Source organism: Fukomys damarensis, unplaced genomic scaffold (assembly GCF_012274545.1).
Source record: "Fukomys damarensis isolate Sample0158 unplaced genomic scaffold, DMR_v1.0_HiC HiC_scaffold_8, whole genome shotgun sequence".
NCBI lineage: Eukaryota > Metazoa > Chordata > Mammalia > Rodentia > Bathyergidae > Fukomys > Fukomys damarensis.
Genome location: NW_022900920.1, coordinates 27,170,007 through 27,197,276, shown reverse-complemented (window position 1 = coordinate 27,197,276; position 27,270 = coordinate 27,170,007). Strand labels below are relative to the sequence as shown.

Below are 27,270 nucleotides of genomic sequence, written 5' to 3'. Positions count from 1 at the left end.
TTTCCTCCCAGCCACAGCACGCATTTCCAATCCTCACTCAGAGGCAGTTTTTGACATCGTATTCCCCATCTTTCAAGTTTTTAACAATGTTCAGCACTTGTCACTAGGAGCTTTGAGGAGGCTTCAAAGGTAGAATTTCTCTTCCATATTCATAACCTCAATCTCACGATGAGAAAATATCAGCCAAGCCGTATTTGATAGGCACTACAGAATTCATGGTCATTGGTCTTCTACAGTGCTGGGATCATGGAAAACAAAGAGGAAAATCGACACAGGAAGAGAGTGAGCAGACCAGAGACCAAATTTAAAAGTCTATACAAGTAATAGTTTAGATTTTGAAGCAGGAGAACATTAGCGGAAAACCTGGGAAATCGCCACAGAGTTTGCAGGTTAGTTAATAGTACCAATATCAATATCTTAATTTTGAAACTCTACTTTTTAGGATGTTAACAAAAGGGGGAATCTGGAGAAATATGTCACGAAATGGTACAATATTTTATCATTCTTTCATAAGTCTTGTTCCAAAGTAAAACGCCAGAGAGAAAAGAAGTGACCTAGAAACAAAGGATGTAGTCAAGTGAAAGAATTAAGGAGAAAACCTGGAATAGCCCCCTACGGAACCCACAAAACAGTGGGCACAAAACTGAACAGTGTATTCCTGGAACAGAATACAAACTAAATACCCAAGAAGTGATCCAGATATAAACAAATGAAAAATAAGGAAACCAATGTGGAAGAAGTCGTATGTATCTTATGTGTAACAATTCCCCAGAATTTATTTAGATTATGTTCTCACCTGTCAGTGAAGATTACATTCTCACTCCACCCTGTCAGCAATGAGCACTGCACCTAGTGATTCACTTCTAAAAACTAATGAATAGAAAGGGAAGGACAATTTTAGAGTTGAGGAACTGGCACATGCTGTCCTGACCAAGTGACCAAGGTCAACACCATTCTTGATAAGTGTTGATAACAGGTATCCTTGCTGTGATCCGATAAGAATGGTACTTTCGCCTCTGTGATCTTTGCCTAGAAATCTATGTCCCCACTTAAACTATGAAGACAACCACAGAGAAACTGAAGATGAGGAGTATTCCCTGAAGTACGTGGCCACTTCTCTTGAAAACTGCCAAGGTCCTATTCAAAAAAAAAAGGAAAAGGGCAAGAAATTGTCTCAGCAAGAAAATGGCTGAAATCTGTGATAACTTAATACAATATAATGTAGTGTTCTAGGGGAGAACAGGAAAAAAGGGAAATAATTATTGAAATTATAATACAGTTAACATCTTATATGTGATAAATACTATATACAGAGATGTTAACAGTCAGGTAAATGTAGAAGGTAAAAGGGAATCATGTACTATATTTTTTAAAATGAAATAAATATGATGTATTCTAAAATTTAAAAAATTTACAAGTTTAAGAGTAAGAAAATCTATAAATACATTAAATATTTGAATGGATTCTCCTTGGGATAATGCCCTCTCCTTCTAGGTCTCCAGGGATGAAAGTAGCCATAGATCTCCTCTCTAGAATGTATTTATCTTGTTTCAGAAATTTTTTTTTTATTTATTTTTACTTGCATCATGGTACTTCTGATGTGTTTTTGAAGTTTACCTGGTATGTTCTCACCATGAGGTCTCTTATGACTTTGAACATTTTAAAGGGATCAGAAACCACATTAATAATCTTGTTTTCATCAACAAGCACATTCACAGGTAGAGAAAATAAACTATTCTGAATGTTATGAATACACATGTATATATATGAAAAGATAAGTGTATAATATTTTTGGATCCTTTTTATTTCTCATTCATATTAAGGGTAAGGATAATTAAATAAGTACATTAGATAATTTAGCAATAAACAGATTGTTCAGCTTCCTCTTTTTGTATACCCTATAGTATTTTATGGCAGCTATAGATGGTCCTATTTAGTTAGTAAGACAGAAAGATAATGGATAGATAGACTATATAGTGTAGAGATATACTTAACTGTATCTAACCCCTTTAGCACACTTCCCTTAATTCTTTTTCCTTTATTAAAAATTTTCAGCTAAGCCATTAATATGATGCTATCTACTCAATAGGCAGAGTTATAGTAATAAACAGTAAAGTAGGGACTTAGTCTCTATTTGGTGCAATCTAGAATATGGTGGCAAAAACATACTTACCAAACTTTGGACTCAGAAAAATTGCTTAATTTCTTTGATCCTTCAGTTTTTCATATGCAAGCTAAGAACAGTAAAATCAACTCTCCAGATTGGAAAAATAAATAAAACAATGTCTGAAAAGGCTTAGCCTAATACTGAGGGCAGAATAGGTCTTCAAACACATTAAAACCATACAGTATTATGTTCTAAGTCATGTTCTAAGCGATTTATACGCACTATTTTCTCTATTCAGCAGAACAAGCCAGGAGGGTTGAAACTATCCTGGTTTTCAATATTCAGTGAGAGGGCCGGGGATTTAGCTCAGTGGTGCTGCTTGCCTCGCAAGCGCAAGGTCCAGAGTTTGAACCCCGGTACCAAAAGAAAAATGAACACAAAAATCTCTCAATCAATATTCAGTGAGGAAATCTTTCAGAGGGCAGCTTTGAGATCACATAGCAAGTAAACTGAAGAACAAGTGATTTCAGGCGAGGACTTACAGCTGCAATTCTAGACTGTGCTTCATCTACGATTACCATTTTCATTCTCTCCTTTCCCTTTGATTCAAGAAGCACCACGGGTGGCTGAATTCGCTCCAAGAAGTCTTGTGTCACTAGAGGAAAAGTTCAAGGTATCATTAAGAAGGATGCCACGCCCTGCTGTATATTCTCACGAAACAATTCCCAGCCCCTTTTCTTGTGCCCCTTGAGGTGAGCGAGTTTTCCCCTCTGTCATCATTTCATCCCTCTACACAGAAGTCCCTCCCGTGGCTTTCCTCATCACTTCCTTCTTCCTGCTCCTATACTAATCTCTGCCCTTCTCATCAGGTAGTATTTCTACCTACAGCTGTACTTACAAAGGAAGACCTGCATCAATAAATGACTCATGGGTACTTCGATTTCCAAGTGAAGAGAAAGAGCTACTCATTTCTAAATTCACAACACACAGTGCCCCAAAATGCGAGACAGTAGCTGGAAAAACTCTGGCCTCACTGTCACCAAAGAAGTGATCCTACACACACACATTTTTGTTTGAAATACAAGGGTGGTAAAAGATTAAGCCTAAAGACTATACTGTCTAAACAGTAGCTGGAAAAACTCTGGCCTCACTGTCACCAAAGAAGTGATCCTACACACACATTTTTGTTTGAAATACAAGGGTGGTAAAAGATTAAGCCTAAAGACTATACTGTCTAAGTGTGCAAACTAATAGAAGACACAGTTGGAGTGCAGCTTGAGTATAAGGGCAGACACCGAACTGCTTGTCTTCAGAGGTAGTAGAGTAAAAAGTACTTGATGAAAGCAAAACAAAACAAAAGCCCTGTACCAAAAAGGTTGAAAGTGCTGCCCAAGTAAGCTGCCTCGATGCTACGGAGTTTCTAAAAGTGAACACACACCAAATGAAGAAAGCAGAGAGGCAACACTGCCACACAATGCAAAGCCAGGCTTTGCAACTGCAAATGGAATAAAAAACTCAAACCCCTTTTTCTGAAATGCTTGCACCCAGAGGGAAAATACAGACAAAAGGAAATAAGAATAACAGATCTGCAGTGTAGTCTGAAGAGGTAATCTTTAATCTACAGTTCCAAGCTCCTTCTGGGAATCAGGTGGCGCGCATGCATTATCCCAGCCAAGTTTTCCGCTATCGTGAGGCATCACTCTTTATACACATTGCGGAAGTGAAGAAAATGCGGTTTATACTGTCAACTAGCTGGACTAAGATCGCCGCTCATCAAAGGAACACTGATCACATGAGTTATAATTTCACACCTATCAGAGTAGCTAACGTCAAAATGACAGATGAAATTGTTGAGAAGGTGGGAAAAGTAGATATTTTAAGTTGGACCGTTCTTCTGAGCTAAAATATACATTTACCCTAAGACCTTTCAGTTACCTTCTAAACACTTACACGAGAGATGGGACATCACATATTCACAAAAAGTATTGTCAAGTTAAGTTTAGGGCATTTTAAATCGTGTGTTAAACTGTGTCACATTCGTAAAATATTGTGCAGCCATTAAAACATAAAAAATGTGACACATTGTATAACAAAAGTGAAACTCAGAAGACACTACTTTTGCTGAAAGATAATGGTACACAATTTAAGCACATTTATATGATTTAGGAGAAACTAAAGTAAAATGATAGGAATCTGAACAGCAGCTGCCTCTCGTGTGGGTTTGCCTGGGGTGTGGGGAGCAAAAAAAGGAACTCTCTAGGGAAGTGAAGGTGTTCTGTATCTCAATTTGATAGAGGTTATAAGTGCATACACCTATCAAAACCCATTGAATTGTATAATTCCTTTCTGTATCTGTCACTATGTGCATTTTCCCTCAATTAAAAGAAAATGGACTAGTGTGTTGGTATCACTAGCTCACCTCCCACCATATTGTACTCACTGACTGCTCTTCACCATGGTCAGGGCAAGGGAATGTGTTAGAAACATGAAAGTCATAGGGCAAATCAACCGCTGTTTCAGAGTGTTTCTCTAAATTTGATACTTAGATTGAACAGAAGTCCATACAAATTAAGTCTAAATGAATACTAATATTCATGGATCATTTTGTTTAGGCGATTCTTGTTTCTTAAGAAGCATTATTGCCATCATGCCATTTCCACAGTAAATATATGACATTTCAGTAAGGTGGAAAATATTATCAATCAAGGATATCAATATAAAATTGACTGCTAAGTTTGTACCCCATTGCTCTCTATATAAAGGGTGTGCTATAGCTTTAAAAAAATCCCACAGAATCTATGCTTATTATCTATAAGAACTAAAGGAAGAAGAGGGGGAGAAAATGAAAGAAAGAAGGAAAGGGAAGAGAAAATAAGTGAAAGGAAGGGAAAAGAAAGGCAGGGAAGGGAAAATGGGAAAGAAGAGAAAACATTCACACTTCTCCGAAATTACAGATGACAAAACTCCAAACGAAACCTAATAGATGCTGAACAAAGAAAGATCAGATGGCCCTCATAATAAATAATTCAAACAATATAAAATTGTTAAGATAAATGGAAAGAAAATCATCCTATCCTCGAGGGTGAGGTCCCAATGGGACATACCAGAGAAAGGTGACGGAACCATCCAGGCAGCTTCTACTTTGAGAAATACAGCATCTGCTGGACTCGAACCAAAAGCTGGCAGTACTGATTCAATCTGAGTCTTGTGGGAAAACTCCTGGCCAAGAATTTTTGCACACTAAAATCCCCAGTCAACAAAAGAAACTGTGTGTGTGTGTGTGCGTGTGTGTGTATGCACAATGATTACCACACACTGGGTGTAGTCCAGATTATCGGAGGGTTTGGTGACAGCTCTCTCACAGCAACAGCACCACTAATATATCATAGAGAAGCAAGCGAGCCCAGGATCAAAGCAGATAGCTCCAACTCGAAGCCCCATCCAGCATGACACATCACACACACAGATCGCACACCTGCACCGCTACCGCTGCTCTTCAGGCATACTCTTTTGGATGCCCAGGGAAGTTCACAACCTTGAACTTGTTAAAACTGATTACTGTGGTGTGACAACATCCGAATTCACCTTCCTCTGTAGCAGCTCAGATCCTGGAAGTACAAGAGGTCAGTATGAAGATCTGGCCTTGCTGCCTACCTGGCTAACACCCTAAACTTACAGCCTGAATGGTGGCTGGTGCTTTCCTTCCCAAAGCAACTGCCTGTGTGATGCCGTGTGGATAGCTCTCTTTTCAAAACAAAGAGTTGAGCCAGACAACTCCAAAGGAAAAAGGTCACAAGAGACAGTGTCACATTTCAAGAAGAGGCATGAAGCCAGTTCTGACATGGGCAAGATGTTGTGAGAGAAGCCCAAGACACCATGCTGGAGGAGAGGTTTATTACCGAGGGAGTGGGGAAGCCAAGCTCAGCCAGACACAGCCTCTGCAGCTATGCTGCCCTGAGCTCCTGCAGAGCGGGAGGGCAGAGGTCACAGGAGGCCACAGACTTGCATGGAATAGCTGCCTCGGAGTCAGTCAGCCTCAGCCTCCTAGAGCAATGGCCATCCTGAGAAAGAAGAGGGTCCTTCAGCCAGCCAGAAGACAGTGTTTAGCTGCTGCAATGGGAAAGGAGCCAAAAATGCAAATGCCACCACTGGAGACAGTTGACAAAAAATAAAGAGAAGGAGCTGAATGAAGTCTCACATGTGAGCTTTGGAAGGATACTGAGTGTGCACATCCCTACATGATATTCCACAGAGCTGCAGGGGGAATGATAGGATCTCAAGCATCAGACAGATTGACTGAAGTTGGCAGAAATTGTGAAGTGGTACAAAACCAAATAATGTCCCATGAAACCCAATACGGCAGAGTTAAACAATAATCTTTAACAACTTGGAAAATTATTCCTTATAGCTTATATATCTTAATAAATCAGCTAATCTCATACATATTCATGAACAAATGTGCCTTTATTACATTGCTAAGCAGTTTAACAAAGCTAGATAGATATACACATATGAATCATTGTCAGTACAGTATTTTTGAAGAAAAAGGTCAGTTTTTAAAGACCTATTATTTTTGGATTGCTTACCCTTATGTTTGTAAAACAACACTTGTTATTATCATGCAAGATTCTTGTATAAATTAAATGCCTGTTTATAATAGGCAAAGAACCAAGTATAGTGATGTTTCTGCTTAATAATCACCTGAACCAAGTAAAAATAAAGCCATGCTTAAACCCGTTAACTTATCATAATCCCTGTTAACATTTTGAGCAATCTTCCAAACATTATTCTTCACATAACCTTTATGAACATAACATGCATTTGTGCAATTTTACAGAGTAGAACACTACAAGTGGGTTTTTGTGGTCTGTTATCATGACTGTCTTTTCTATCTTTATTTTAAAGGCTATATAATCTTTGTTTTTGAAATTCAGCTTTCTTTAGTAAATCTCTGGAGGAAAATTTGTGTTGTTTCTAATTTTATGGCATTGTGAGTTATCATATGCAGAATATCTTTCTGTAAATGTCATCATATATTTAATTATCCCTGTGGGACAAAGATTAATCAGCTTTGTTCAGGAAACAAATACTTCTTCTTCAAAAGCACTGGACAGTATCTCAGGCAAGTGAAAGACTAGAATTGTCTTTGGTGTGCTTCATTCTGCCTGAGTATCACAGTAGAAAGCAAGAGAATGAGAAAGACAATTAAGACCTTTCAGCTAAGCAAATGAAAGCACTCTGATGCACTGATCAATTTTAAAGCCAATCATACTGGTTTTACTATTTTTCAAAAAAAATCCCACATTTTGCCACTATCATAATCAACAATATACTTTGTTTAGTATAATGTCAATTTCATTGGTGCTGTTTGCTATATTTAAAATGAATAAAGGGACCCAGATAGATGCTGAAAATTAACCTGGTATGAATATTAATTGTAAGTATTTGAGAGGTGATGAAACACTGAATGAAGACTATTTTAGAATATTCAAAGTAGGTGTTATATATCATTAGAGCCAAATTTGAGCCAAACACATGACTATTTGCTGACTGCATTCCCTGGAATTGATTATTCAAACTCTCATAGCTTATTTAAATCATGAGGAATGTGTGCACATGTGTGTGTACACGCGTGTGCACGTTTGTGTTTGTGTAATTTAATCGGATGTGAAAGCCTTAGTACAGGATGTCATAAACTTCTAAAGCCACAAACTACCTTTAAATTTAGGTTTTCACAACTTTCACTAATATGACAGTTTTCCTTTTAACATATACAGCTTACATTTTCTAGTTCAACTGTAAATAAGGCGAGCAGGTTTTAAACTGTACATAGAGACTCTTCATATATAGTTTCAGTAGACCCTAAATGCTAATTGCATTTATTTTCACAGCAGGACCTGGGCAGAAGAAACTGGCCCAAAACAGCGTGGCAAGCAGTGTCAGAGCGCTGGGCTCACCTGCGATTCCCATTCCTGACGGCAGCATGGGGCCATCGTGGTATCCGGGCCTCACATCTACTTCCTTTAGGAGAGCCACAGCCTACTAAGGCATCAAACGTTGTTTCATCTTCTATTTCCAAACTATTTCTTTTATTTTTTTTTTCATTTTAATACATAATCTTGGCCATAAGACCCGGGAATGGACCTATGGCAAATACATTACAAGTCTAAAAAAAACTTCATGTCACTTATCGTATTAGTCTTATGAATTGGAATTTATATTTTAAAAATATTACAAAAATAATAAATATTTATGAGCATATAATAGAAGGAGAAAAATAGACTGACATGACATGGGCTCAATAAATTACATTGTGTACAGAAATGGAGACATGATACACAAGAATTTTAAAATCTCGATCTAAAATCAAAATCTAAAATAATATTTAATAGCATAAAATAAATATGAAATATTAAAACAATCATTAAGTTTATAGAAGAGTGAATAATGATAAATGCCAGTTTATAAAATGTAAAGCTCTAGACAAAACACAGATATATGCACTGAAAAATGATTTGGGGATTTTGGATATCTATATAATCAATCAAAAAGTTAATTCTTTCTTCTTTCTCTATTTTCTCAATTTTACAATAAGTCAATTCAAATTAGAGTCATAAAAATAGGCAATAATATACTCCAGTCCTATTTTCATGAGTGGTGATAACTATTGATGTATTGATAATTTACTGAGATAAATCACAACATAACTCATAACTTCATTTCAGTTTCCTAATTCAAGGAGTATTTTCTGTCACAGAATCACAGTGAATAAATTTTCCCTGCTGGTCATATTTCTAGCCACAGACCCTTAACTTTAGAGGGCTGTTGCCTCACACAGCCTCTTCCATCCAGGAACTGTACCAGGGTGAAATACTTACATAAGAACCACTGGGAAGCCACGGGCACAGCAAAAGCCCCGAATACTCGTCTAAAAGCAAGGAACTGATACCAAGGATCAACAAATGCGATTTAAAAGTCTCCCCTCAGCAAAAAGAGACTATTACATAGCGGGGAATAACAATCTACTGAAGAGGAGAAAATGTTTGCTAGCTATTCTTCACGCAGAGGATTCATTAATACAGAAGAAACTCCCAAAAAAGCCCCCCAAAAGTGGAAAAATCAACTCAATAGATAATTCTTAAAGACAGACAGACAAGTAGCCAATAATTGTATGAGAAAATGCTCAATATCTTTAGCCATTAGAGAAATGTGAATAGAAACTATACTGAGATTCCATATTACCCAACAGAATGGCTATTGTCAAGAATACAGAGGCAAAGAATGCTGGAAAGCCTGCAGGAGTAAAAGGAGCCCTTCTACACTCTTAGAAGGAAGGTAAGCTAGAACAACCTCTATGGAAGTTAGTACAACATTCCATAAGAAACTAAATATAGAAATATCTGGTGAAACATCATGGCACACACCCGTAATCCCAGCACTTGGGAGGCTGAGGTAGGAGGATTGCCATGAATTCATGGCCAGCCTGGGCTACACAGTAAGTTTAAGGCCAGCCTGAACTACATAGCAAGACTCTACCTCAAAAAGAAAAAAATAGAAGTACTCTTTGATATAGCTATACCATTCCTGGGTATATTCATGAAGGAATTAACAGTAGTATACTAGAATGAAGCATGCATACCTATATTTAGAATGGCACAATTCACAGTAGCCAAGCTGTGTAACAGCCTACATTCCTATCAACAGATGAATGAATAAAGAAAATGTGTTATATGTGCACAATGGACTGTGATTCAGCCATACGGAGGAATGAAATTATGTGATTTTCAGGAAAGTGGGTAGAACTGGAGAATATCATGGTAAGTTAAATAAGCTAGACTTAGAAAGTTACATCCCACGTATCTTCTTTTCTATGAGAACCCAAATAAATAAATAAATAAATACATATGAATGAATAAAGAGATGAATGAATGAACGGGAGATGACAGGAAGGTAGGAATAGGCTTTTAGAGACACGGAAGCAAATCAGAGGTGAGGACAAGAAAAGGGGCGGGGTAATGGGAGCAAAAAAACACAAGACATGTTAAATGCATGCATCACTTCACCTAAATGAACGTCACCATTAAGCATTACCAAAGTGCACTACTCACACAAGAGTAAATTAGTTTTTAAAATTAAATAGCAGCCAGTTGACATGAAATTGGGCACAGTTGATAAACTGCTAAGTCGCAAATTTTGCTTCTCAAACCATGAAATATAAGCCAGGTGCATGCCTGTAATCCCAGCACTCGGGAGGCTGAGGCAGGAGGATTGCTGTGAGTTTGAGACCAGCCTGGGCTACATAGTGAGTTCCAGGTCAGTCTCAACTACATAGTGAAACCCTGTCTCAAAAAAAAAAAATGAAAAATAGTCTTCGAATCTGATATACACATATGCAAAGAAGACTTTTAATCAGAATCATCTTAAGTACTTAAAAGTTTTTAAAGGGACTTTTCTACTGAAATGTGATGGGGGACATAAGAAGCCCTTGACAGAAGCACAGGAGTACTGAAGTTTGGTATCCGATGTTTCCAAAGACAGACTTCCTTAACTTACCCAGGGCTCTTGCACCCCGAGAATGCATTTACTCTGTGGTGTTATCTTGTCTGCTCCCTCGTGAAAGATAAATGAGCCACGTCAGTTTTCCTAAATATAATACAGGTCAAGTATCCTTAACCTCAATACCCAAACCTCAAATGCCCCAAATCAGAAGCTTTTTGAGCAAGGGAATGACTCAGGTACGAAATTCCACACTTGGCTCAGGGGTGGGCCGCAGTTAAGATGCAAGCATCATAAACATTGGGCAACATTGTCTTCAGGCTGTATATAAGGAGCATATGAAAAATGAATATGGGGTTTAGACTTGAGTGCCATTCTCTAGATACCTCATTAAGTGTATACAAAACATGAAAATGTGAAAAGTTTCTGTTCCCAAGCATTTTGGATAAGGGATATTGAACCTGTATTTGAACTTTTTAGTTAATTATGAGATCTTTCCCCCTTCAATAAAATAAATTACATAGCAGAGCAAAACTCTCCATGTAATAATTTTGTTTGGGGAATAGCAGAGCTCCCAGTTTTCCCTACATTCTGTGTGGATTTTATAATCTCCTCCACTGTATAAAACAGTAGAGCAACTAAATGCTTGCTGAAATCTGAATCTATCAGCAAGCATCTCCCAATTGATGTGAGCAAGTCTCATCTGCTCCCAGAAAAAGCATCACAACCACTTACCATCTATTAGCAGGATTCTGGGAGGAGTCACTGAGAGCAACCTGAGGGTGAGAGATTTGGACACGCTTTGATATGATGGTTCATTGGCGACACGAGATATTTCTTGGAAAAATATTTAGCAGCGATTAGAGGATGGTATCAAAAGCTTAAGGTTGATAGAAAGACTGACTCAAAGTAAAACACTAAATTAAATAAATCAATTATTGTGCCATGCAACACACACATCTGTGCCATGCACGAAGAAAGACCTGAGACCCTCAGATGTGTTGGGAAACAAACACAGATTCACTCTAAGAAGAAAATGCCTTAAATGCAGAAATGTAAAACAATTACACAGAAAAGTGGAAAGTCATCCTCTGGAACTTGCTGTCAAAGGCAGCCATTATGTGCTTTTTAGCTTCATTACTTTATTAGTGCATGTCTACAGCTTACAGTCATCTCGGGGAGTGGGTACATGCATGTGCCACAGCTAGTTCCCTTTTTTTGATCCCCTGCCCCTTTCCCTTCCTGTGTTCTCCATTTCCCCTCTTGGTGATTTTATCGATCTTAACTTGTATTATGGCATGTAATGCTTACATTCATTGAGGTTATTAGGTTCCTGTATACAGCATATATTTATTCTTCTTATGTCCCCTTCCGCTCCCCTTCTTCCTCAGTCCTTGCTCCCTTGGACCATTTCCCTACTGCAAGAGATCCATTCCCTTATCCACTTTCATTCTTTATTATTCTCTGCTTTTACTTTGCCTCAAATGAGAGATAACATACAGTATTCAAACCTGTGTCCCTGATTTATTTCACTCAACATTATATTTTCCAGGTGGATTCATTTTCCTACAAATGTGTCAAATTTGTCATTCTTTATAGCTGAGTAGTATTCCATTACATGTAGGTACCACATTTTCTGTATCCAATCATCTGTGGATGGGTATACAGGGTGCTTGTAGGATTTCGCCATTATGAATTGTGTTGCTATAACCTTCGGTGTGCAATTATTACTATGCTATCTAAAATGACTTAAACTCTTTGGGGAAGATAGCAGAGGTATTATGAAATTTCTAATTTCAGTTATTTAAGAAATCTCCACTCAGATTTCCATGGTTGCACTAGCTAACATTCCCATTAACCGTGAAGAAAGTTTTTTTTTCACCATAGCTACACCAGCCTTTGTTATTGTTTGATTTCTTAATGATTGCCATTCTTTCTGGAGTGAAGTGCAGCCCTACTGTTGTTTAAATTTGCATTTCTTTAATGGCCAGCTACGTGAAAGATTTTTTTCATATATTTTTTAACCTGTGCTATTTCTTCCCCTCTAAAGTATCTGTTCATTTATCCTGCCCATTTCTTGACTGTGTCTGTAATTTTAGGTGGTTTACTTTTTTAAAAAATTTTTATATATTCTAGGTATTAGAATATATAAAATTCTGTGGAGTTGCTGGCAACAAAATATTCCCATTCTGTAGGTTGTTTCTTCAGTGAATTTATTTTTGCTATATGGAAACTTTTGGTCTGATATCCCATTTGTTGGTTCTTGCTGTTATTTCTTGTGCAACTGAGGTTCTGTTTAGAAAATCCTTTCCTACACCTATGCCGTGAAGTGTTTCGCTTCTTTTATCCTCCGGTAGGTTCGATGTTTCTGTTTTTAGATCTTTAATCCATTTTGATTTTGTTCCACAAAACTCCTGACTGTGTGGAGAGTGGACCACGGGGGTGCTACACTCATGAGTGCCTTGCTCCCTGGAAGCATCCAACAGCTGGCTGGCTGTGCTGTTAACATCAGGCCTGATGTGACCTGGCCGGACGCATTCTTTTTGCTCCTCCTTCTCCTCTCTCACTTCCTTCCTACCTACCGTGGATGAGCAGTTGTTCTCTGCCTTTTCTACCACACCAGGCAGGCCTTGGAGCCAGCTGATTTGGGACTGAACCCTCTGGAAACCATGAGACAAATAAATCTCTCTTCTTTTAAGTTGTGAACAGCAGGCATTGTGTCTTGGTGAAGAAAAAGTAAAACAGCAGGAAAGGCACACGACAGCAGGAGCAGTAGAGCTTTTAAGCTGGGATAAGTCACCCAATTTCCTGGTTTCTATGACCCATCCCAAATCGAAAAAGGCATTGTTGGTTTTTTTTTTATATATAATAAAAAGCTTCCTTTGTTTCCTTTCATAAAACCCAAGTACTGTACTTAGAACCAAATAAAAGAGAATCTATAAAAGGTCAATCTTTTGTATATTTGCAATCTTTTGTATAGTGCTGGACATGCCCTTACAGGATGTAGAATATTTTTAACCTGAACTGACTTTAAGAATTCTCCCATCTAGAAGACTGTGGTAACTATGCTGAGGGCTAAATTGGGAGTCAGAAATGGAAGCCATCATCCACTGAGGAGCCAGTATACATAGTAATGAATCACTTTATCTTTTTGAACTTCACTTTCCTCGGTATGGCTGTAAGCCTAATAGTACCTGCCTGGCTTTCTTCCCTGGATCATAGTTAAAGACTTTTAAAAATCATAATAGAAAAATGCAAGAGACTGTGATCCTGTAGTTTTCCTGAAAACGAAGTTAAAGTGACATTTGATTTATTACTAAATTCATTTCTAAAACTTTCATCTCCCAAAAAGTAATTTGATCAATTTATATCTCAGGTAACTGACAAGCAATGTATGACTTGGGGTTTACAGCACCTGCAGTTCGTACAGAACATATTTGTTTTTTACAAAATAATACTCATTTTAAGCTCACTTTCATTGCTATCGATGATATTCTGCTGTCTTGTACCCTGAATTTTCGGTATACCATCTGAAAAAGTGACAACTTGATTATAAAGCTACCTAGGATCGAATGAAATAAAGTTCTGATTTTAAGTCTCTCTTTGAATAGTTGGCACTGTAGTAGATGACACGTGAGAAGAATCATATCAACAAAACCACTCTCGTTAAAGAAATAAGGAAATGATTTGCTTTAAAAATTATGAGTGCGTTTAAGATACAGTGGAGGTATGTACCGACCCACAGCTGAACGTACCTGATCAGGCGTATCTGAGGTACAAATTAAGATCCTCATAATTTAATTTCAAAGCACCTTTTATAAAATTGCCAAAAGTTGGAAGCAACCAAGATGCTGCTTCAGTATAGGCAAATGAGTGAACTATTTATACCCACAAAATGAAATATTATTTAATGGTATAAAGAAATCATCTAAAAGTCCAAAGAAATATTTAGAGTTATATTAAATACATGTCACTAAGTAAAATAAATCAGTCTGAGAAGGGACCATAGTATGATTCCTCTTACCACAGTATGATTACCATAGTATGATTTTACGATAGTATGGCAGTATTCCTTATACCGTAGTAGGATTCTATGAGAAAGCAAAACTACAGAGACAGTAAAAATAAATTGGCCATTGCTGGGGCCCCCAGGAAGGCTTGATGGGTGAACAGGCTGATCGAGAGGACACTTAGGTCAGGGGATTATTCTGCATGATCGCATGATGGCAATGCATGACACTTGCCTTGTCAAAATAGAACCAAGAGACACCAGAGGTGGCCTGAATATAAATGTTGAGCACCACTTTGTAAGGATGCACTCAACTTGTTTCATTGTTTATACAATGCACCAAACTAATATTTTCTCTATTAATCACAGAAGAAAACTGTGACAAAGAGGAGAGAGGGGGTTGCAAGAATTCTTTGTGCAGTCTATTTAATTATCTATAAACAATCAATTTTTAAAAGGTAGTGTATTCAAAAGTAGTTACACTGAGCTCTTAAATTGTCAGTCAACTGCAAATAAGCAAAATCCTAGTGATTTGCTAAATTATTTTGCTATTTGCATTATACAAATATAAGTGAAAATTAATTTCCATCAAAATCAAATTCCTAAATGTTAAATTACTCTATTAAGAAATGTCTAAATAATCTAATACAAATGGAAGAAAAAGTCATCAAACTGTTATCAATCAAATATAACAATGCTAAACTGTGCTTACTGTCTGGAAAGAAGATTAAATTAAATTCATTTTGTTGTCATAGAATATTACATTATAGATAACTTACTAAGCAGAACAATGTTTTAATGAGGTTTTTAACTTTTCAGGTTTAATTATAGACATAACAATTAGCAAAAATAATAGATTCCTTCTCAGATATCAAACACAGGAAATTGACATTGATACAATACTGTTAACTAAATTCGATTCTAACTCTTCATTCCTCTCACTATTTAGAAAGGAGAGAAATCAAGTTATTTAAATCTCACTGAGTGAGCACTTTCTAATAAACAATGCTGTCCTGAAGGGTTTTTATAGAAATAAACAAAGATTCTTAGCCGAATTATCAACAATGTCATAATTATCCCCTAAGATAACACCGATTGCACATTTGACACACGAGTGCTATCTGTGTAACCTTCTTCAATTTCCACCACAATCTCATTACAATATTAGTCAAGATTCAAACAAAGACAACTGAGAAGCTGTACTTTAGCTTTATAAAGAAAACTGAAAGGATGACAAAGGCAATAAGGAGACCTTAGCCTCTCCGGGCATCGGCAAAGATAAATGCAAGAGGACGTCGCATTCTGTTTAGTGTTTATGCACAGTGTTTCTTCCACATTTCTCCTCATGTTGACTTCATTGTCTCATTTTAATAAAAGTGTTCTTAGCTAAACACTCAAGAAGCACCAAGAACATCGTATTGCTTTGTCCATCATATTTCTTTGCCAAGAAAATGTCCTGTCAGACCAAGCTTTCCTTCCACCACTGTCACAGCCTAGAGAAGGGAGTGCCTCGCCCATAAGTGACACTGACCTCCCAACCAGAAAGAAATATTGGTGCATGAAGAAAGGAAACGAGAGAGAGGGAGGGAGAAAGACAGAAGGAGGAAGGCGGGGAGGCAGGCAGGCAGGCAGGGTAATGACAAGCAGGTTTGATTTTATAGCTGAGGACTATGAACATTGGAGTAACGTATTGGATGTCATCTCCGTAAAGTCCGAGAAGGACATGGGATGCAAACAGTGGCTGAAAACCTCTGCCACTGAAGCCCTTCTGCGTCCCCTTCTTTCCTTCGGTGGTATTTATAACCTGTGTGAAACACGGAGACGCTGACAATGATACAGAAGATCCAACGGCAGTGTAATGAAGGCAACGCAGTTCCAAACGGAACAGCCAGGTGGCTCGGGTCTTTCTCATCCATCTAGGAAGTTTTCAAAGTAAGAGAAATTGTACATGAATAAAATTTATAAACGTTTGAAGAACTTTTTGGATAAAAGAAATTTTAGATAAATTTAAGAAAAGATAAAGAAAGAACGAATGAGAAGAGAGAGGGTGGTGCTATTCTCTGGGTAGGATTTTTGTGTATTAAACTCTATGTTTTAAACTTTTTTCTTTGCTACATTACATCCAGGCAAACTATTTATTTCTTTCAATTTTGCATTATTCAGTAAGAAGCAGCATCTTTCTTCCCATACAGTAGCTATTACTGACTCCTGAATCTTTTCTTGAGTAATGGAAGGAATCCTTACATTTTTCCTTATGATAAATGCCATTTTTATCCACCTACCTCCAACTCTCTTGAGTACTGTCTTCCTATACAATTCCCAGCAAATATAAGATATTCATTCATTTATGTTAAACAAGTCCATAGTTCTCAGGGAAAAAAAGGGAAAGATCACACTAACTGGTTTTCCAAACTACTCAGAAGACAAAAAGGCAATGAATTTGTTTTGCCTTCATTTATTTTGACAGTTTCAGGAGTTCTAGTCTACTAGTGAATGTTAATATTAGTACATAAGATGGAAAAAGAAAATAAAATAACATCAAAGACACTCAGATTCATTGAATCTCAGAGACCATGAAATTGTCACTAAATAGGATAGCACATTCCTTGTATAATAAAGAACTCAATTTTTGGTGGATTCTGATTTTTTTTCATAGTTTTCCACAATAAGATAAATAACCTACTAAAAATATTTTCTCAGGGACCCCCCCCAAATGACCGAGTATAACAGATACTTCCTGGCCTCAGAACACAAATGGACCTGGATGGAATGCCTGGGTGTCAGAAGCGAAAGAAGAAAATGTCTCTCTTTTCTTCAAACTGTTTCTCCCCATATATTTGATGTCAAGGGCAAAAGGTTTTTTTTGTTTAAAAAGGAAGGTGAGAAAACACAGAAGATATAATGAAGGGCTAAAGAGAATTAATCAAGACAGAGATATAGCAATATTACTGAAACATTATAATATAAACACAAAAATATTAAAAGTGTTTGCCCCCAGGGAGTGAGGTTGTAGCTGAAGTTCATTTGGGTAGGAACTGCTGCTTTCCATCGAAGTCCCCTTGCATAGCACATTTGACTTTAGTACATACTTATTACTTTGGCGGTGACAGTAGTGATGATATTGCTAACAGTAACTGCACATTGAAGGTCTGAAGTTAACAAGGAATGTTACATCTGCAAAATAACAAAATCACTGTTCACATTATCGGCACTGAAAATCCATAACTCCCTGAGTTAAAAAAAAATTGGCTTTATTGTCTTATTGTTCAGATAAAGTACTTGACGCTTAAAAATTGAGAAGCCTTTCCCAAAGTTCTCCAGCAAGCAGAGAAGGACGATGATGCTATCAGGCTGGTGTGGTGGACATCAGCCCAGGAGCTGAGCAAGAGAAAAGTATCCACTCATTCAAGAAGGTTTAAATAATATATGTGTGATGTGGACTACAAGGGATGAAATACGTTTGGGGCGTTTTACACACAAGCACGTCTTCCCGAGAATCATCCCCAAATGGACAAGCTGACAGAAAAACAGAAAAACCACAAGAACTAATAAAAAAGTGAGGCAATATATTTGATTGTTGATTTAAACTTCAACAAAGGCAAAGAATAAATTCTTTGCACTAGAGTATGTTCAGCATAAATATGTAAGCAAGTACTGAGCCACACATAACTTCTACAAATGAAGAGCAGGGCTGGAGCCCCAGCAGCCAACATGACCCCACGCCGTCACTGATGCAGCCCACGGGGCAGGCGAGGAGGAGGCTCCCTGGGGTCTTTTCTGATTGTGGTGAATGCTTACAGCTATGTCCAGTGAAAGGAAATTAATTACGCTCAGAATGAGCCCAGAAGGTTTGAGGGAGGTTAATATTTCAGCAGAAAAGAAAAAGTGGGAATAACCCGATTAAAAATCCTGTCATGGGACAGGACAGAGCTCATGGAAGAGTACAAGGTATCATAGCTGGGTGAGAACATGAGTAGAGAGATTAGGGACAGCAGGGGTAAGCAGGGATGGCTTCTGCAGGACTCACGCCCTGTGTCAGTGAATTTCGCCTTCCAGATTCCCTGTGGCTGAGGCCCTCATTTCACTAAGGTCCTTGTAAATAAAAGGTCATTTGCCCAAATCGGTGTAACATTCACTATAGCATTATCTAGCCCTTTATCTTGTTATCAGTTTCACAGCTTTTCTTTTTGAATTTCTTCATTGAGACACCATTCGTCTTTCCCACTAGACTGCATACTACAAGGAGACAGGTGCTGTTTTGATTTGATTCACTGCCATATCCCCCAGTGCCTATAATAATGACATATAATGAGTATTCTATAAAAACCTGGGAAGTAAAAGAAAGAGGGGAGGGAGGGAGGGAAGGGAACGGAGGAAGGAAGGGAGGAGAAAGAGAGAGAGGCTTGTGGTTTACTACCTAGATGAATTGGGCAATTAATTAAACCTCGTACGTATCCCAGGACACTTATCTCATTACCTATGGTGAGATGAAAGAAAATACATATGAAATACTGAGGACAGGGCCTGACATGGCTCATTTGTTCAATAACCACATTTTTGCAGAAACACAGAAAAAAAGAGACAAAAAAGTCAAGCCGATTATACACTCATTCTCTTTGCAAAAAGCAACATGTCCATCTCCTAAATGTTTTTTTTCAAATCTCTTTTCTCTGACTTCCTGTGGAGATAAGACATAGGAAAAGAAAGAAGAGAGGAGGGTAGGAAGGGAGGAAGGAAGGAAGGAAAACAGTTCAGTGATTAAACACTGTCAGAATTTAGCTTTCTATTTTAAAGAGCCAGGATAATGATCCAGTCACAATTGTTTTCTTTCCCATAACGACATATCATATCCTACATAGGAAGAAGGTAAGTGTGTGTGTACATAAGTGTGCAGTGTGTATGTGTTAAACACTGCTGCAAAAGCATATATGAAGTAAATGTGAACACAAGTCTTTTCCTTCTGCTTTTCTCAGTATCTATAAAACACAAGAAACAACAGAAAATGAAGAACCATCTCATTTTGATTTTATAAAAGGATTTCAGTCCTGGCACCACTTGAGTTAAATTTATGGGCAAATTTGTAAAATTACTTCTACCCACAGAAAACAAAAATCACCAATGCAAGACTAAGGCTAATTAATTAATGCCACTGTATGAGCAAATTATATATATTTTTTTATTTTTTATTTTTTTGCAGGTGTTGAAACATATAAAAGTGTGAAGAGTTACTATGGTACTTTGAGACTATTTTCTTGGAAGTAGTAAAAATAGCACATGATCCATATAATCCATCTGTAGAACTTTTATTTCTCACCTAATTTGCAGAAATTTTGGAAATTCCTAAACTTTCTAATGCCAGAAGATCGGAGAGGGGGAGCCCTGAGGGTTCTAGAACGTATCTGGTTTTGCGGCCGATTTAATTTATTTATAAGAAGTGGCCCATTCACCAGAAAGACTGGCAGTGCTCTGTCCACACTCGCTTTGACATGGAGTCAGTGCTCTGTGCTGTCACAGAAGCTGGATCTGGTCCTGCTCCTCACGCCCAGACACCCCTGTGGCTGAGGGCACAGAAGGAAAAGATGGAAGCCAGAGAGCCAGAGATTATCATCCATGGCTGCAAAAGTAAAATTTAGTAAGAGGTAGCAGCTCAGGGGCTTCATCTTTGGATCCTCCTCAAAACTAACACAATGAATGTACATCTTGGGCGACTATGTGCTCCCCAGCTTCACCTGCAACTTAAAAACAAAAGAAAACATAGAAAAGGCTCCTAGGCCTGACTGCCACAGAGCCTGCTTTGGAGAGCATCAGCTGAGGCCCAGGAATTCCAAGGTTTGAAAAGCACCCCGAGCACCGCATGGGCTGGGGGATATCTTGAGAAGTCCCAAGTGATTGATAGCATCTGACTAGACAGCACCTTGCATATGACTTACTGATTTATGCCTATTCCTTTTTTCCATTTGATACCTTGCTTAGATCTTTGTCTTAAATTACCTTAGTCTATTTTGAGTAAGGCCAAACTGGTCCCAACTGTTAGGTGAGTCTACAAAAATACAAACACTTTAAGCTGCCCTTCCCTGGAATTCAGTAATACAGATGCAGAAAAGAAAAAAAAAAAAAAGACAAAGAGTTAAAGGAAAATTATCATCCAACTTAGCTCCATCTTTATGAACACTGCTATTAAAATCCCTCTTCTTGCTGATGAAAGAAATTAATGTTCAGAGAGTTCAAACTGTTGGGTTAACATCACATAAAAGGCATTAGAAAAGCAAGAAGACAAACTAGACAGGGAAGATACTTGGGAAATGGACACTTGCCACATCTCATTTGGGCAGCCCAACGTGGAAAACAATAAATCATTATTTTCTGAGGCACCACTACTGGCAAATAGTTCCCTGGGTTAGATCACATGGCTTTGAAAAATGAAGCAGTAGTTGCCATTACAAAACCGCAAATGAAAGAAACCAAAAGCTAACTGAAATAGAATAGTCTAGACTCACGTCTTCTCACAATCTGACCATGAGTGAAAGAGCCTTGCCAACGGGGCATGCGTGTGCATCCATGTCTATGCGCCTGCCCACGCGTGCGTGCAGTAAGCCGCGGGGCAAGTGGGTGATCACCTTCTCCTGGCACAGAATACCGGAAACGTGATCAAGGGCCAGCACCTGCCTCAATCATTCAACTTTCTGTTTAGAGCCTCTTTCCTAAGAAGCGACTGATTATTACTTCCTCAGGTCAAATGAGTCAACTTCGCATAATTCTAATTTCCAAGCTCCAGGGCTTCTCCACACTGTCTCTCTCAGCCATCTTGAAGCCGGTTTACAACTCAAATGTAGTTGCAGTCTGCTTGGGGATAGGAATCGTGTGTCCTCCGTGAGATAAAGGAATGTAGGCCACTTTGTCTGGGGACCTCAAACAGAAAATGTCATTGGCATTAAGCCATCAGTATCAATTATAAAATAGTATTTCATAATTTCAACTTTCATCTCTATGGAAACTTTGCCAAAATATTTAAAAGAATAACATGAATATTTACACTCTCTGCCTATGAAGCATTTTTCAACTTGTATTTTAAATAATGATCTAATTTTAAAAATTTTTAAATTTTTTTTCTGGTTTCTTGAGACAGGGTCTCACTATGTAGTTGAGAATGACCTGGAGCTCACTATGTAGCCCAGGCTGGTCTCAAACTCACAGAAATTCTCCTGCCTCAGCCTCCCGAGTGCTGGGATTACAGGTGTGCGCCACCATGCCCGGTTTAAATAATGATCTAAAAAGACACTGCTTTGTTTTATAAAACTCAATAAATTGGCTGTAGGTGGATCAACAAAGCAGAAACTGGCTCCTATTTAAAGAATACTAGGGTAAGGGGAAAAAATGAGAATCAAGACTTGTCATGTAGAGGTACAAGATCCCAACAATGAATGTAACTGTACTATATCCCTAAAATGTACCAATAAACTCAATTACAGCTGAAAAAAAAAAGAATACTAAAACCCTACTAAGCTATCATATAAAAAAATAGAAGGGTAAATCTATGCTGAAAGGTGTGAATATTTAAATATATTTTGTAATATTAAAATGAGTCTACAAAATGCACATTTTAAAAATTACTACTTACTTGAGCAATATTAAATATAAAACCCACAATGATTGACATGTTGATATTTATTCAGAGCTGAGTGATATTTTAATAACTAACAAATAGCAATCTTATTTGGTCTAGTAATTCCCAAGTAAATTATCCAGATGAGTATGTTTTTAATATATGTGCTGAAAACTGGCTTCAAGATGGCTGAGAGAGTTAGGGTGGAGAAGGACAGGAGCTAGGAAATTAGAATTATGTAAAGTTAATTCATTTGACTTGAGAAACTTTCCATCATGTTCTTTGGATAGATGTAGACTTTATCTCAGTCAGTGTTCTCCAATGGAACAAAACCAATGTGTGTGTGCACACACGCGTGTGGAGTGGGGGGTCACTGTAAAAGCCAACAAATTGAAATTGACAGAGCAGGATAACAGTCTGGAAACTCCAGGAGGATTTCTATATTATATTTCCAAAGCAGAATTCCTCAACACAGATCTGTTTTGCTTGTAATGTCTCCAACTGACTGAACAAAGCCTAACCCACATTGTCAAAACAAACCCTACTTAAATTAAAGTCAAATGACCTCAGATGCTGATCATACCGACAAAATATCCTCACAGCAATATCTAGACTACTGTTTGACTTAATAGGCAGACACCATCATCTAGCAAAATTTACACACAAGATTTGACTATCACACAGTCTGAAGGAAGGAAAAATCATTGAGGGGAAAGAAGCATCTATAATAAATATACACCAATATTTTTATTATTTAACAAAGCAGAAGCATAATCGTCATTCTTATAACAGCTCTGGATTGTACTCTTGTCTACTGGTTACCCTTCCTACACATAGCTACTTGAAGACCTAGGTTACTTCCAGTTTGAGTTTTATTGCTCCCTTCAGCCAGCCAAGCCACACAGGAAAGAGAATGTCCAGAACACAAAGAACCTTTCTAACATTCACCCTAGAAGTTACAAGCATTACTCTCGTTCACATTTCAACAGCAAGAAATGGTCACATGGCCATATTTAGATGCAGGGGGAATTGGGAAAGGTACTTTGTACAGAGACAGACCACTGGCAGCAAAATGTGTCCACTATAAAGAGAAATACACATTGTGATGGCTAACTATACACTTGAAGCTGAAAAAGAATCTCAGAAAAAAATAGTCATATACTGTGGTACCTTGGTTCATAAATTTAATTTGTTCCATGATTCTGGGGAAGATGGCCATGGATGTGTGTGTCGGCGTTTGCAGAGAAAAACAAATTTTTTGCCAAATGCTTCTGTTTAAGAACCAAGTTGTTCGCCATCAAAAGTGTTCATAAACCGAGGAGGCACCATTGTGCGTTCGTGTGGCCCTTGAATCACCCAGATCATGATTTAGCGGGTCTGCCATAGGATGCAGAAATGAATACTATTAAAAATATTCCTCCCAGTCACTTTGTGACAGTTTAACCGGCACACAATTTGAATCTGTCATCGATCTCCAAGCAGAGGCACAATCAGATTATATCTCAACCGAGTACCTATTACAGAGCTCCGAGGCTCTACAACTTGATGTAAATCCTAATTTAGATAAACTTCCTGGATGATGTGAGCTAACTTTTATCAAGCATGTAAAATGTGCTGAGCACTGTTCTAAAATTGTCCTGGAATTACCTTATTTTCTGATACAGAAACATTACAAATTAGCTATTATTAGCCTAATATAGATGAGGAAATTAAGGCACAGAAGGAAAAGTTATAGTGGGAAATGGTAAAAATCCAGGCAGTATGAATCCAAAGAGTGCATCTTCCCCACTGCCCTGTGCCCAGGTAACTGTGATACATTTTAATGTCTAAACGCATAGAGTTAAGGATAAATATGAAGAGGTTTCTAGTTGAGACTGCGTAGGATTTTTTGTTGAGAATTAAGAAAAAATAAGTGGTTGATTTTTCTTTACTTTTCCTCTTTCTCCAAACAACTCTGCTGACTTTAAGATCTATGCATCAAATTACCTAATCAGCATGTTTCAAAGGCAAACACTAATAATCTTCCTGAAAATACATTCCGTCCAGTAGAAATCTCAACAAATGGTGACAACTGCCTCAAGTATCACAAGGATGTAACCTGAGAATTATGTGGCACACATTCTCACCAGTGATCTCCACACCCTCTGTTTGGCTGTATGTTCATCCTACCAGTTTAGTTCCAAAATCACCCTTCTTTATTTCCACTATCAGTCCCCAAGTCTGTACTGCCATGTTGACTTGTCAACCACTAAACCCTCCCAACTGTACTCTTACCTTTGACATCCTCTGACCTATTTATCTTATTGTGATAAAAATATTATTTCCAGAATGTGACGCTGAATCCCCAAGTCCTTGACATTTTCTAGGAATCCCTACATTGCCAGACCTGGTGACTCAGGGACACCCACGCAGACCACTCTTATTGTTCCAAGTTTCCACAATCTCCCCCCGAGGTTAAGATCTTTGCACATGTAGAATTCTCTGCGTGTAGTTTACTGCTCCTGTGGTCCAAAGATTGGACCCTCCCCAAGTTCACATGTGGACACCCAAACACTGATATAATGATATTAGGAGCCCAAGAAGGGACCTCGGAATTATGTCACTCACCATGGCTCACCAGAAACAGCGTTACAGCCCTTACAAGAGGCCCCAGAGAGCTGCCTTCCTCTTGTACCACATAAGGACACAGCAGATACCGTCTGTAACTGTGTGTGGGTCACATCAGATACCACATTAATTCCTTGGTCATAGGATGTGCAGGATCTTCCGTTTACAAGCCACTTAGTCTATGCTATCTTGTTCTTAACCACTCCAAGTGTTTTCTCATCTATAAAAGGGGAATTAAGTGCCACCAATAGAAAGCAATAGAAAATTAAATAAAGTAGTTGCAAACAAAAAAGGGTTCAACAAATTGTTTTCTAAATAAGTTCTAGTTTTTAAATTTTATCCAAAATACATTAAAAAGAATTATCTACTTTCTGGAAACTCTAATCAGGGTTTTACAGAATTTCTACGTTGGAAAGCCTGTTTGATGGATTATTTCTTTTAATTTAGAAATTTATTAAAAGTATAGTACATCTTTATCTAAAGGAAGCTTAGCAGTTTTAGATTTTTATCAAGTTAATTTTGTCTTTAGGAGACTGTATCATTGCCAAATAAGTGTTAACCTGCTAATTTTCTACACCATTGCTTTATTTAGGAAACATTATGAAATGCACACTTCTTCATAGACCCTAAATGAAAAAGAAAAGAAAAAGCAACAAGCTTTCAAATAAATGAGCAAATACAAGATGTCAATTGTGCCTAATTTGAAAGAGTAATGCATACTATTCAATAATTTAAAAACAAATCTGAACTTTGTGTTTGTATAAAAATTGGTAGCATAAGTTTTCACTGAGGTAAAATTAATATTAATAAATATATCGCTTATAAAAGTGGCTTGTTAAAGAAACAAAGCCATGTCATACAAGGATTAACCATATCACAGCACATGCAAGTTGGCACACCAACACTGAATATTTGATAGTACCTATTTGTGAAAAGGGGAAAAGCAGAAAGAATCTAGAGGTAAGGCATAGCAAAGGTACGACTGTGATTTATGACAAGTTTAAATAATTAGAAAACTGAAACTGGGTGCTAGCTGATTTTAGAAATCTCAAAATATGTGAGCATATGGTATCAGTATCTTAAATAACTGACAATGTATGAGTTAATTTTCAAAATTTCTCTTTAAGAAATTGAAGTAATTTAAATTCAGTATTTAGTCACTTTTAAGTTCCATGGAGGAAGTCTTTGTAGGTGTCGGCTGCACCTCCATGGATGAGTTTTAGGTGGTTAGCAGTAACACCTAACATTACACAGGTGAAACAGACAAAGAACTGAGCACCAGGCACCATTTCTCCATGACTGTGGCTTAATACCTGGGCTTTAGACTTGGACCAATATGGTTTCAATTGTGCCACTTACCCTTGCAGAGCTTGCAGCTGTGGTCAATCATAAGTTATTTCTTAGCCTCAGTTTCTTCATCTGAAAAATAGAGATAATACTACCTATCCATTGGTTTTAAAGAACAAATAACGTTATACCGTATATAAAGGGGCAGAACCAGGATTCCAATTCAAGAAGTCTAACTCCAGAACAACAAATCTTAGAAGAATGATGCTACAACTACGTTTCTATTCTACCTACTTGATTTGAATGCATGAAGTGTGCCTGGAACATTGTAAGTTCTCAGCACAGGTAAATACTGTAATCTAGAGTAACCAGAATTGCTCAAGAAGATAAACGCCAAAAGTTGGCCTACCTGTCACCTTTAGAGCTTCAAAAACACATGTGAGACCCACCAGGAAGTCAGGTGGGTCTGGGGAGAAGGAATAAAGCAGTGGTGTGGATATCAGTAAGGAACCTATTTCCTAGCAGCACCTGCAGAGATAACAGAGCGTGCTATAAGGTTCACAGCATTTCTTCTTCGTGTTTTGATTACTTTGCTCATCACAAGCAAATGTCAGCCTCTCAACCTAACACCTGTATAGGAAATGAGCACAATTTAGCCCAGATGGGCTGACCCCTGAACTGGGATGAAAGTGTTTACCAACTCACCTGGGGAGAAGTCTGTGATCTATACGTCAACCTCTCTTTTTTTGGTCATTGGAAAAAAAAATTGCCCCCGAATTAAGTATGAGATTTTTGAACATTTGTATTTTAAATGCACTAGGGGAGATCATTGTTTGAAAATACTCTCAGGCAACATGTTTTATAAAGTAACAAACATTTTTTAATAATAAAAGAGTGGGTTTTTATCTATTTTGTTTATTGCTTTGCTGCTACTATTTAGGTCAGTTTGAAACAGGCAAAAGACTTGCCACAAATATTTCTACAAGGTCTGCGATCACCCGGCGGCGTGCGCACGAGCTCCCGGCCTGCGCGGGAGCTCCCGGCCTGCGCGACAACAGACCCAGGAAGGACCCAAGGACCCCAGAGGGGGTTTTTTCAGCTGCCTGCCTGCCTGCCTGTCTGCGATCACCCGGCGGCGTGTGCGCGAGCTCCCGGCCTGCG

At 37.9% G+C, this 27,270-nt stretch overlaps 2 long non-coding RNA genes across 2 annotated transcripts in view; both read right to left on the bottom strand.

Annotated features, from left to right (window-relative positions):
- Positions 1 to 990: 990 nt before the first annotated feature.
- LOC104863829 lies at positions 991 to 25,012 on the bottom strand. The gene is made up of 3 exons (XR_780697.1): positions 24,823 to 25,012; positions 2,650 to 2,762; positions 991 to 1,137 (listed from the first exon to the last, which is right to left on the bottom strand). It is a non-coding gene; the product is annotated as an uncharacterized LOC104863829 (long non-coding RNA).
- A 1,169-nt stretch (positions 25,013 to 26,181) lies between these two features.
- Positions 26,182 to 27,270, bottom strand: part of LOC104863830 — a 29,454-nt gene continuing 28,365 nt past the window's right edge. Inside the window, exon 6 of the long non-coding RNA XR_780698.1 lies at positions 26,182 to 26,241. This is a non-coding gene — a long non-coding RNA (uncharacterized LOC104863830). The remainder of the gene's footprint in view (positions 26,242 to 27,270) is intronic.